Source organism: Salvelinus alpinus, chromosome 2 (genome assembly GCF_045679555.1).
Source record: "Salvelinus alpinus chromosome 2, SLU_Salpinus.1, whole genome shotgun sequence".
Taxonomy (NCBI): Eukaryota; Metazoa; Chordata; class Actinopteri; order Salmoniformes; family Salmonidae; genus Salvelinus; species Salvelinus alpinus.
The window spans coordinates 59,022,340-59,035,668 of record NC_092087.1 but is presented as its reverse complement, the minus strand read 5'-3'; the positions used below and the strand labels follow the sequence as shown (position 1 = coordinate 59,035,668).

General features: G+C 43.3%; 1 long non-coding RNA gene across 2 annotated transcripts; it reads right to left on the bottom strand.

The window, feature by feature from the left end:
• LOC139565824 (uncharacterized) lies at positions 1 to 9,465 on the bottom strand. Of its 2 annotated transcripts, none has more exons than XR_011672981.1 (2): positions 9,342 to 9,465; positions 1 to 197 (listed from the first exon to the last, which is right to left on the bottom strand). It is a non-coding gene; the product is annotated as an uncharacterized lncRNA (long non-coding RNA). The 2 variants fall into 2 exon arrangements; XR_011672982.1 differs by lacking the exon at positions 9,342 to 9,465 and adding an exon at positions 1,594 to 1,857.
• Between the last annotated feature and the right edge of the window lie 3,864 nt (positions 9,466 to 13,329).

Here is a 13,329-nt window from a genome sequence, read left to right as displayed (position 1 = left end):
TGAGCAGGATTACATTTATTTTTCAGAAGTGGTTGTCGTTATTCTTCGAGGGCTTTAAGATCTGCCTGTAGACACCGGTCACATTGCAGCTTGCCTTAATATCTGTGAATTGGCCACAGTCGAATTCAGCCACTACCTTCTTTGGAGTGAAGGGCACCTGCACACATACCCTATGCCCTGGTTTTAGCAGAGGAAATCTGAGGAGACATGAACAAATTATACCTCTAAAACATTTGACTTCTAAACTACAAACACACACACAAGGTTGTGTGTAAAATATCACAGATGAGAGAACTCAAAGCTATAACTGCATGTCCTTTCTAGTTTAGCCAAGAGCTCAATAATCTCTCATGGACAGACTACATAAATGGTATTGTCAAGTCTGTCAAAAGATTGGTGAGTGAAGGCCTCTCTAGCGCAATGTCTTTCTCTGTGGTGTACACTTCCTCACTATTGACCTTGTCTGTTACCACAGCCAAAACCTTGATGCTGTTGTTCTCCAGCATGTGCTCACTGTACACAGAAGGGGATGGGGATAGTCAGATCTGACAACACAGACAATGCATTTCAATGTCATGGTATCACAGGCCAACATAGTGTAGAGTCCACAGGACAACGTTAGTGACCTTTTCAAGACCTTAACGATTTGCCCTCCTGAAATGCACCACATTTTTGTCATAATCAGTCATGTTCTCCTGATCATATAATTTAGGCCAGGATTCAATCCGATTGCTGATTTGGACAATGCACCATTTAAAGGTCATTTCTGATTGAGCCAACAAATGCAATGTTTAACATGAATGTGGTCTGCAAACACATAAAATGTGCAATGTGGACATCAATCTGTTTCTGTTTTTGTCATTGTCTTGCCTGACAGCAGCAAAGCAGAAACAGGTCGTCAGTCAGGCTGGTTGAGACCATTGGAATGAGAAACACTTCAGCCTTTCATCATGCATAATGCATGCATAATGCATGCACAATATGCATAAAAATAGGTGAAAGAGAACTTTGGGACAGTATGAAAAAGCTAATCTATTTTTACACTTTTTTTGCAGAGTAGCCTATGACATTTAATTCAAGTTAAAGCTGCTTTTTTTTTAATGGCAGTGAGGAAATTAAAGGCCCTAAACAGCAGGAAGTATCCAAAAAAGGAAGCTTGTACTGATAACATTGTATAATGAACTACAGTGTAACTGTATACAAAATATGTACAGACACAGGAACAAATCCGCATGTTATGTCCTTCTATAACATAATTTGCTGATCTGCCCATATCTGTAAATATTATATAGTTCTCTGCAATATACTGTACAGGCCAATTTATTTATTTTTTTAACAGCTGTCAGAAATGATTAAATGAACAGAACATCCAAAATATTTAAATCCTTATTGGTGTAAGACAATTTAACATTCTACACCTTTACCATACTCAGTATTAGTTTTTCAAGTCACCCAATTACCCAGTCACTGTACTATATGACCCTCTGTCACTTAACATGATATAGACTACGTTGACATTTCAATATCCACATTTTTCATTATCTGAATTCGATTTTTTTTTTATCTTGCAAAGAGCAGTACTAGTTGACTTACCAAAATCCATTCAAGCCGTCTGTCACGTGGTTATGTTTGCAAGTGGAGCGAGTTGCTTGTCATAGTACTGTAGTGAAAGGATGCCAGAGCTTTTAAAAGGAGCCCTACCCATATCACAAGAATGTCTCTAACGTCATACAGTTAGAAATGTACACACCCTTTCTTACCTTGCAGGAAATGGTCCTCATACAGAACAGGATAGGAATGGTCTTGCCCTTGGCAAGTTGGCTACGCTCAATATTGAAGACATAGCATGACCTAGGTCCTAGATCATTAAATGTACAGTTTATGTTGATTAATCAACATAGACTCCCTTTTTAATTGCATTTTTATTTATATTATTTTCTAATAGCTTCTGACTTATATTGTTCTGTCTGAAGACAGTGACCAGGTAGTGGTTTGATGAGGTGTCCAGTAGGCTACATAGTAAATATCACCACATCAGCATTCATATTAAACCAGAGATGTGAGTTTAAGTGCAGCATTGAGATTTAATTGCTTTAGGTATACGACTCTCCTTTATGGTTTTAGTTTTATTACATGGTTCAATACATTATTTGATCATAGGATGCCTTTGACCACAGACAACCACTATGGCAGTGAAACAGTAAAGTAACTTGTACTATAATAGGGCATCAGGTAATGTGAATGAACGTGTGTAAATGTCCCCAGGCAGAAAAAGGTATTGAGCGCCATCTTGAGGTTCAGAGGTGGTGATCTGAAAGTACACTAATAGAAAACATAATCTTTATTATTTCAGTCATCATATGTCAGTGATTGACATTAATGGGGAAGTTCACACTCAATTTTAGAAAAAAATGTCCACTCTTCCATAAATCCATATTTGCATATTGTTGTTATTGTAAACAGCATCATTCGAACATGGATTTATGGCAGTGGAAAATTATTCCTAAATTGAGTGCAGAGACATTATCCAGAATGAGATTCTGATGTAATATGAGTTGGTATGGAGCATTTTGTAACATGCTTTAGAGTAGACACATTTTCATAATGCATTGTAGTCAATGGCAAGTGATGACTTAAATACCATTTGGGGGATCAACTACAAGCACAGAAAAGTGAAAATAAGGCTACATGTAAAAATGGGAGAACTTCCCCTTTCAAGGTTGTGCTATTGCCTGAGGAACTGAGCAGTTGTGCAAGTTGAACTTCTCTGCGGTTGCACCGTTGGGCAGGTGATTTAATTTCAGTAGTCTGATCTTTCTGATTCCTCCCGTGTGTAGGTTACAATTTGCCATGGGCAAGACCATTCCTATGCTGTTCTGTATGAGGACAGGTTACACAACACATAATGACCAAAGGGTTTTTTGAAAATATATAAAAAATGTAAAACTGAAATACCTAATTTACATGAGTATTCAGACCCTTCGCTATGAGAATTGAAATTGAGCTCAGGTGCATCATGTTTCCATTGATCACCCTAGAGATGTTTCTACAACTTCATTGGAGTCCACCTGTGGTAAATTCAATTGATTGGACATGATTTGAAAAGGTACACACCTGTCTATATAAAAGGTCCCACAGTTGAAAGTGCATGTCAGAGCAAAAACCAAGCCATGAGGTTGAGGATTGTGTTGAGGCACAGATCTGAGGAAGGGTATCAAAACATTTCTGCAGCTTTGAAAGCCCCCAAGAACACAGTGGCCTCCATCATTCTTAAATTCAAAAAGTTTGGAACCAGCAAGACCCTTCCTAGAGCTGGCCGCCCAGCCAAACTGAGCAATCGGTGGAGAAGGGCCTTGGTCAGGGAAGTGACCAAGAACCCGATGGTCACTCTGACAGAGCTCCAGAGTTCCTCTGTGGAGATGAGACAACCATCTCTGCAGCATTCCATCAATTAGCCTTTATGGTTAAAGGCACATGACAGCCCGCTTGGAGTTTGCTAAAAGGCACCTAAAGGACTCTCAGACCATGATAAACAAGATTCTCTTGCCTGATGAAACCAAGATTGAACTCTTTGGCCTGAATGCCAAGTGTCACATCTGGAGGAAACCTGGCACCATCCCTACAATGAAGCATGGTGGTGGTGGCAGCATCATGCTGTGGGGAGATTTTTAAGCAGCAGGGACTGGGAGACTAGTCAGGATCAAGGGAAAGATGAATGGAGCAAAGTACAGAGAGATCCTTGATGAAAAAATGCTCCAGAGTATTGATACAGTATGGAGCATTTTTTCATCAAGGATCTCTCAGAGAATGCCAAGCGTGTGCAAAGCAGTCATCAACACAAAGTGTGGCTGCTTTGAAAAATCTAAAATATATTTAGATTTGTTTAACACTTTTTTGTTACTACATGATTCCATATGTGTTATTTCATAGTTTTGATGACTTCACTATTATTCTACAATGTAGAAAATAGTAAAAATAAAGAAAAACCCTGGAATGAGTAGGTGTGTCCAAACTTTTGACTGGTACATCTCTGGTTTTTCCATGCATCTAGACCGGACGGCAGCCTCTGGTAAGGTGAAGGGGTGTGTCTCTTTGATAACAACAGCTTATGCACAATCTCTAATGTTAAAGAAGTCTCAAGGTTTTGCTCGCCAGAGTTAGAATACCTCATGATAAGCTGCAGACCATACCATTTACCAAGAGAGTTTATCTATATTTTCGTAGCTGTCTATTTACCACTACAAACCGATGCTGGCACTAAGACTAAGCAAATAAGAAAATGCACATCCAGAGTCGGCTCTTCATGTGACCAGTGATTTTAATGCAGAAACTGAAATCTGTTTTATCTCATTTTTACCAATATGTCACCTGTGCAAGTAGAGGTGACAAAACTCTTGATCACCTTTACTTCACAACAGAAACACAAACAAGGCTCTCCCTTACCCTCCCTTTGGCAAATGCAGGGAGTTGGACAGAGACATGTTGGGCTGGGTGAATGGAATGGGGAGTTGGGCGTGTAGGCCCACCTTTTTTTGTTTCTTTTCTTTAATTACTCATTTATTACAAAATCCTGTTTGATCAATATGATAATCCCCCCCATAAAAAAAGACGCTTGTTGGATGTGGCAGGGCTTGCAAACTATCCCAGATTTCATAGGAAAACCAGCCGTGTTTGCTCGCTTCGAAGCAAGCAACAATGAACCATGCATGAGAGCACCAACTGTTCTGGATGACTGTGTGATCTCACTCTCCGTAGCCGTTGTAAGACTTTTAATATTCACAAGGCCACACGGCCAGACGGATTACCAGTACGTGTAGTCAGAGCATGCACAGAAGTGTCTTCTCTGACATATTCAACCTCTCCCTGACCCAGTATGTAATACCAACATATTTCAAGCAGACCACCAATGTCCCTGTGGCCAAGAATGCCAAGGTAACCTGTCTAAATGACTATCGCCTCGTATCACACTATCGCCGCTCATGGGTGCGTGCTTAGTACCCTCCTGTACTCCCTGTTCACCCACAACTGCGTGGCTGCGCATGACTCCAACACCATCATTAAGTTTGCTGACGATACGACGGTGGTATGCCTGATCACCAAAGACTATGTGACATCCTACAGGGAGGAGGTCAGTGACCTGGCAGTGTGGTGCCAGGGGCAACCTTTCCCTCAATGTCAGCAAGACATAGGAGCTGATCGTGGACTACAGGAAACGGAGGACCGAGCAATCCCCCATCCACATCGATGGGACTGTAGTGGAGCGGGTCGAGAGCGTCAAGTTCCTAGGTATCCCCATCATCTAGGAATTAACATAGTCCACACACCAACATAGTCGTGAAGAAGGCACGGCAACATGTCTTCCCCCTCGAGGCTGAAAAAGATCCTCAAGAAGGTCTACAGCTGTACCATTGAGAGCATCTTGACTGGCTGCATCACCACTTGGTATGCCAACTGCTTGGCATCTGACCGCAAGCTGCTACAGAGGGTAGTGCGTAAGGCCATCCAGGACCTCTATACCAGGCAGTGTCAGAGGAAGGACCTAAAAATTGTCAAAGACTCCAGCCACCCAAGTCATAGACTGTTCTCTCTGCTACCGCACATCAAGTGGTACCGATGTACCAAGTCAGGAACCAACAAGACCCTGAACAGCTTCTACCCCCAAGCCATACGACTGCTAAATAGTTCATCAAATAGCTACCCGGACTATCTGTATTGAGCCCCTTTTCGAATCAAATCTATTCAAATTGTATTTGTTACATGTGCCGAATACAACAGTAGACCTTACAGGGAAATGCTTACTTACAAGCCCTTAACCAACAATATACGCTGCTGCTAGTGCTTATTTATCCTGTTGCCGAGTCACTCTACCCATGCTTATATGTACATATCTATCTCAAACACCTCGTACCCATGCACATCGACTCAGTACTGATACCCTGTGTATATAGCCAAGTTGTTTACGAAGCATGCAACAAATATTTTACATTTAATTTTAATACATTTCAATTTTTATGTTTTTTAATTAATTAACTTATTTTTTTACCCCTTTTTCGCCCCAATTTCGTGGTATTCAATTGGTAGTTAGTCTTGTCTCATCGCTGCAACTCCCGTACGGACTCGGGGAGGCGAAGGTCGAGAACCGTGCATCCTCCGAAACACAACCCAACCAAACCGCACTGCTTCTTGACACAATGCCCACTTAACCCGGAAGCCAGCCGCACCAATGTGTCAGAAGAAACACCGTAAACCTGGCGACCGTGTCAGCGTGCACTGTGCCCTGGCCCGCCACAGTAGTCGCTTGTGCGCGATGGAACAAGGACATTCCTGCCAGTCAAACCCTCCCCTAACCCGGACGACGCTGGGCCAATTGTGCGCCGTCCCATGGGTCTCCCAATTGCGGCCGGCTGCAACAGAGTCTGGACTCGAACTCAGAATCTCTAGTGGCACAGCTAGCACTGCGATGCAGTGCCTTAGACCACTGCGCCCCTCGGGAGGCCTGACAAATAAAATTGTATTTGATTTTGATATTGTGAAAAGTAATTTTATGTTTAAAATAAATTATGGAATTTGTTAATAATAAAAAATAGAAAAGTGAAGTTAATAAGGTTAACAGGTTGTAATAACTGTTGTTTAGATACTATGATGTGCAGTATAATAAAGTATAGGCTAGCCACATCACGTCAAATAAGGAGGTAGCAGCAAGTCTTCAGTAATAGAAATACAGTATTGCTATTACCATTTTTGGTGCTGGTGGTTCTTTTTTTTGTCTCTCTATATATGACTGCATGCAATATTCTATGTACTATTCTATGTTTTTCTTCTAAGCCATATCACATTGAATACATCCATCGTTGTGGACATGACAGGTAAGCTTGCATGCATGATATCATACAGGCTATGATTTTTTTTTTAGCTAAATAAGCTATTTTACTGACTGTTTAAGAATGATTAATAGTCAGAATAGTGATGTTTCACTGATGTTTCACTGTGAAGCTAATATTGCATTAGTACTGCTAATGTTTTTTTCCTAATGAGTAGGCTTGCATTGTGATTAATTCCCACAACTATCACACCAGTGCATATTATTAAAACACACCGATGTTCAAGATGATATATTAGTTGATAACTCATTTTGAAAGGTGATATGATGCAATCTAACTACACTGAACAAAAATATATACGCAACATGCAACAATTTTACTGAGTTAAAGTTCATATAAGTAAATCAGTCCATTGAAATGCATTCATTAGGTCCTAATCTATTGTTGGGTTCTGAGAATATGAAATATACTTATTCATGTCACTGATGGAGTGCTAAGGTTTAGAGGGTCTACACCAGAAGTTAAGGGGTATAGGAGGAAGGTATATAGTGGGTGCAACTAAGCTTGGAATGTGTTGAGTGCAGGGAAACGATTGCATGTGGCAGTACTGATAAGGGGAGAAACCGTTGAAGGCTCATATCGCTTAGCTCCCTGCTTAGCAATAATGATGCAATGTGTAGCGATAAGGAGGAGACCACCCAAAGTGGAGTATGTATACTACCACGGGGGAAGCCATGTCTGTGGCTGACTTACAGCTGTATCGACCCTTCTCTAGTGTCCGTGAGTTATTTACTGAAAATTAGAACCTAACACCATGGATTTCACATGACTGGGATTACAGATATGCACCTGTGGACACACTTTCAAATTAGTAGATTCAGCTATTTCAGGCACACCCGTTGCTGACAGTTGTGTAAAATCGAGCACACACCCATGCAATTTCCAAAGACAAACATTGGCAGTAGAATGGACTTACTGAAGAGCTCAGTGACTATCAACGTGGCACCGTCATAGGATGCCAACTGTTCAACAAGTCAGTTCGTCAAATTTCTGCCCTGCAAGAGCTGCCCCAGGCAACGGCAAGTGCTGTTATTGTGGAAACGTCTAGGAGTAACAAAGGCTCAGCCGCGAAGTGGTAGGCCACACAAGCTCATATAACGGGACCGTCTAGTGGTGAAGCACATAGCGTGTAAAAATCGTCTGTCCTCAGTTGCAACACTCACTAACGAGTTCCAAACTGCCTCTGGAAGAAACGTCAGCACAATAACTGTTTGTCGAGAGCTTCACGAAATGGGTTTCCATGGCCAAGCAGCCACACACAAGCCCACGAACACCATGCGCAAAGCCATGCGTCGGCTGGAGTTGTGTAAAGCTCACCGTCATTGGACTCTGAAGCAGTGGAAACACGTTCTTTGGAGTGATGAATCACGCTTCACCATCTGGCAGTCCGATGGACGAATCTTGGTTTGGCGGATGCCAGAAGAACACTACCTGCCCGAATGCATTGTGCCAACTGTAAAGTTTGGTCGAGGAGGAATAATGGTCTAGGGCTGTTTTTCATGGTTCGGGCTAGGTCCCTTAGTTCCAGTGTAGGGAAATCTTAACGTCACAGCAAAAAATGACATTCTAGACGATTTTGTGCTTCCAACTTTGTGGCAACAATTTGGGGAAGGACCTTTCTTGTTTCAGTATGACAAAGCCCCCCTTACACAAAGCAAGATCCATACATAAATGGTTTGTCGGGATCGGTGTGGAAGAACTTGACTGGCCTGCACAAAGCCCTGACCTCAAATCCATCGAACACCTTTGGGATGAATTGGAATGCCGATTAGTGCCTGACCTCACTAATGCTCGTGGCTGAACGGAAGAAAGTCCCCGCAGCAATGTTCCAACATCTAGTGGAAAGCATTCCCAGAAGAGTGGAGGCTGTTATAGCAGCAAAGGGGGGACAAACTCCATATTGATACCCATGATTTTGGAATGAGATGTTCGACGAGCAGGTGTCCACATACTCTTGGTAGTGTATGTGTGAAGTACATTGTACTATCAATTGGGGAAAGAGAGCCTCAAATATCATATTCATTTGTACATATCCACTATAAACATATAAAAGCACTTTACATATCTATTCTGAAGAAAAACAAAGGCAACATGTAAAGTGTTGGTCCCATGTTTCATGAGCTAAAATTAAAGATCCAACCGTTTCCATGTGCATAAAAAGCTTATTTCTCTCAAATTTGGGGCACAATTATTTTTTACATCCCTGTTAGTGAGCATTTCTCCTTGCCAAGATAATCCATCCACCTGACAGGTGTGGCATATCAAGAAACTGATTAAACAGCATGATCATCACACAGGTGCACCTTGTGCTGGGGGACAATAAAAGGCACTCTGAAATGTGCAGTTTTGTCACACAACACCACAGACGTCTCAAGTTTTGAGGGAGCGTGCAATTGGCAGGCTGACTGCAGAAATGTCCATCAAAACTGTTGCCAGAAAATTGAATGTTAATTTCTCTACCATAAGCCGCCTCCAACGTTGTTTACAGAATTTGGCAGTGCCTCCAACCGGCCTCACAACTGCAGACCACGTGTAACCACGCCAGCCCAGGACCTCCACATCCAGCTTCTTCACCTGCGGGATCGCCTGACTGTGCTGAGGATTAGTTCTGTCTGTAATAAAGCCCTTTTGTGGGGAAAAACTCATTCTGATTGGCTGGGCCTGGCTCCCCAGTGGGAGGGCCTGGCTGCCAACAGCTCCCCAGGCCCACCCATGGCTGTGCCTTTGCCCAGTCATATGAAATCCATAGATTAGGGCCTGATGAATTCATTTCAATTGACTGATTTCCTTATATGAACTGTAACTTTCAAATTGTTGCATTTTTATTTTTGTTCAGTATAGTAACCCTATTTGAAGAACTCATACACTCAAGAACTCATACATATTTGGACAAATTCACTCAAAGTTTATTAAAGTCCCATATTCCTGGCACGCAATGACTACATTAAGCTTGTGACTCTACACACTCGTTAGAGACTTTTGCAGTTTGTTTTGGTTGTGTTTTGGGTTATGTTATGTTTTGCCCAATTGAAACTGAATGGTGAATGATGACTAGAATAATTTTATTTCTAAGTGAGTATATAAAGTAAGAAGTTTCTTTACACTTCTAAATGAATCATGATAATTCCATGATTAAGAAAAATTTGGTATGAATAATGATGAGTGAGAAAGTCAGAAGCTACAACACATGCTAACCTCTCACCATTACCAATAACAAGGGAGATTAGTATTGTTTGTTTTAAAAAATGTTTTTTTGGGGGGGGCTATATTTGTCCCTCTAACTTCCTCACTGTTTATCATTCACAATTAATTCATAATTATCCATAATGCATAATCATGGTAGCATTAACGTTAACCTAAAATAGCAGGTATAACATACACGCCTGAAACTAGATCCCCTACATACTAGTCTTGACGAGTAGAAATCAAACTACAGGGGGCTGACTTCAAACTGATACTGGTAAGTCTCATTCAACTTTGTATCTAATGCTCTTTTTGAGAGATTACATTTTACAGTATTCCATTCACCCTGTTGCAACTGCATTTTCACAAATTTGCAACCATTTGTGCTCTTGCTCATCGGCTGCCGTCCTGAAGCATCCGAGAGCGAAGTAGAGTCGGTCATGAAACGGCGGTTGCAGCAATCAGCAGACTGGAAAGGAGGGAGAGGAGACGAGCCAGGGGTGCGGAGGCACCTGCGCCATGATGGACTTGGGAAGAGGGGTATATTTTGAGGGTGGAGAATGGTATGGAGTGAGGGATGGTATGTGCTATCTACTGGGAGTAGAGATGGGGAGGATGTGTCCATCCGACGCTGAGGATAGACATCTTTCCTGTCTCTCCTTCCAGCAGCTTGGAAAATATACACTAACCCTATTAACACTAGGTAGAATTTTGAGGTTTTGACCTGTTTCATTTTTTATTTGATTTCACCTTTATTTAACCAGGTAGGCCAGTTGAGAACAAGTTCTCATTTACAACTGCAACCTGGCCAAGATAAAGCAAAGCAGTGACAAAAACAACAACACAGAGTTACAAAGGTAGAGTCAATAAAACAATAGAAAAATCTATATGGACAGTGTGTGCAAATGTAGAAGATTAGGGAGGTAAGACAATAAATAGGCCATAGATGCAAAATAATTACAATTTAGCATTAACACTGGAGTGATGGATGTGCAGATGATGATGATGTGCAAGTAGAGATACTGGGGTGTAAAAGAGCAAAAATTATTAACAATATGGGGATGAGGTAGTTGGGTGTGCTATTTACAGATTGGCTGTGTACAGGTACAGTGATCGGTAAGCTGCTCTGACAGCTGATGCTTAAAGTTAGCTGGACGGGCACTCTATAGGCCGGGTCACTCACAATACCACTCCCATCAACCTACGAGTGTCAGGGAACTATTGCGAGGCAATCCAATTTATGCTGATTAAGTCTCCTCAGGTTCTTAACTGACTTTTCTAGTTAAATAACGGTAAAATTCAAAATGTTTGTTATGACAAACATGATCTTCCTGTCTGGGTTGGCGCCCCCCCTCTTGGGTTGTACCGTGGCGGAGATCTTTGTGGGCTATACTCGGCCTTGTCTCAGGATGGTAAGTTGGTGGTTGAAGATATCCCTCTAGTGGTGTGGGGGCTGTGCCTTGGCAAAGTGGGTGGGGTTATATCCTTCCTGTTTGGCCCTGTCCGGGGGTATCATCGGATGGGGCCACAGTGTCTCCTGACCCCTCCTGTCTCAGCCTCCAGTGCTGCATTAGTTTACGTGTCAGGGGGCTAGGGTCAGTTTGTTATATCTGGAGTACTTCTCCTGTCTTATCCGGTGTCCTGTGTGAATTTAAGTATGCTCTCTCTAATTCTCTCTTTCTTTCTCTCTCTCGGAGGACCATGCCTCAGGACGACCTGACATGATAACTCCTTGCTGTCCCCAGTCCACCTGGCCGTGCTGCTGCTCCAGTTTCAACTGTTCTGCCTGCGGCTATGGAACCCTGACCTGTTCACCGGACGTGCTACCTGTCCCAGACCTGCTGTTTTCAACTCTCTAGAGACCGCAGGAGCGGTAGAGATACTCTGAATGATCGGCTATGAAAAGCCAACTGACATTTACTCCTGAGGTGCACTGTGATTATTATTATTTGACCATGCTGGTCATTTATGAACATTTGAACATCTTGGCCATGTTCTGTTATAATCTCCACCCGGCACAGCCAGAAGAGGACTGGCCACCCCTCATAGCCTGGTTCCTCTCTAGGTTTCTTCCTAGGTTTTGGCCTTTCTAGGGAGTTTTTCCTAGCCACCGTGCTTCTACATCTGCATTGCTTGCTGTTTGCGGTTTTAGGCTGGGTTTCTGTACAGCACTTTGAGATATCAGCTGATGTACGAAGGGCTATTTAAATACATTTGATTTGATTTATTGGGATTCTCTTGGTTCCAGCAACACACTCCCATCATAGACTGGACTGCTGGAGCCCGTTCTAACACGCCCATTGTCTGAAGTCAGCGCAGCCTGCCCCGGGACATCTTCCTGTGGGCTCGGAAGTTGCCCCGGACCTCTTCGCCATTCCCGCGGAGTACCAGGACCTCCGGGAGGTGTTCAGTTAAGCCTGGGCCACTTCGCTTCCGCCGCCCCGACCCTGACTGTGGGATAGACCTTCTCCCAGGCATCACTCTGCCCCGGTGACGACTTTACTCTCTGTCGGGTCCGGAGACCAAGACTATGGAGACCTACAATGAGGACTCCCTAGCTGCAGGGTTCATCCGTCCTTCTGCCTCTCCCACCGGCATCAACTACCAGGCCCTCAATGACATCATGGTGAAGAACCGCTACCCGCTACCACTCATCTCCTCGGCCTTGAAGCCGCTCCAGGGGGCCACCGTGTTCTCCAAGCTGGACCTACGGAATGCCTACCACCTGGTTCGGATACGGGAAGGGGACGAGTGGAAGACTGCCTTCAACACGGTCAGCAGGTCTCTACGAGTATCTGGTCATGTCATTTGACCTTACCAACTCCCCAGTTGTGTTCCAGGCTCTGGTTAATGATGTTCTCCGTGACATGTTGAACCGGTTCGTCTTCGTCTACCTCAATGACATACTCGTCTTCTCCCGCTTTGCCCAAGAACACATGCTCCGTGTCCGACCGGTTCTCCAATGCCTCCTGGAGAACAAGCTTTTTGTGAAAGCGGAAAAGTGTGAAATCCATCGCTCCACCATCCCCTTCCTGGGTTACATCATTGCTGTGCAGGGAGTGTACAGATGGATCCCGGAAGGTGAGAGCGGTGGTGGATTGGCCACAGCCTACATCCAAGGTGCAGCTGCAAAGTTTCCTGGGATTCGCCAACTTTATTGCCGCTTTATCCGGGTTACAGCTCCCTGGCTTCCCTCCTGTCTGCACTCACCTCTCCCAAGGTTCCGTTCACGTGCTCCCCAGCTGCTGACCGGGCGTTCCGTGAT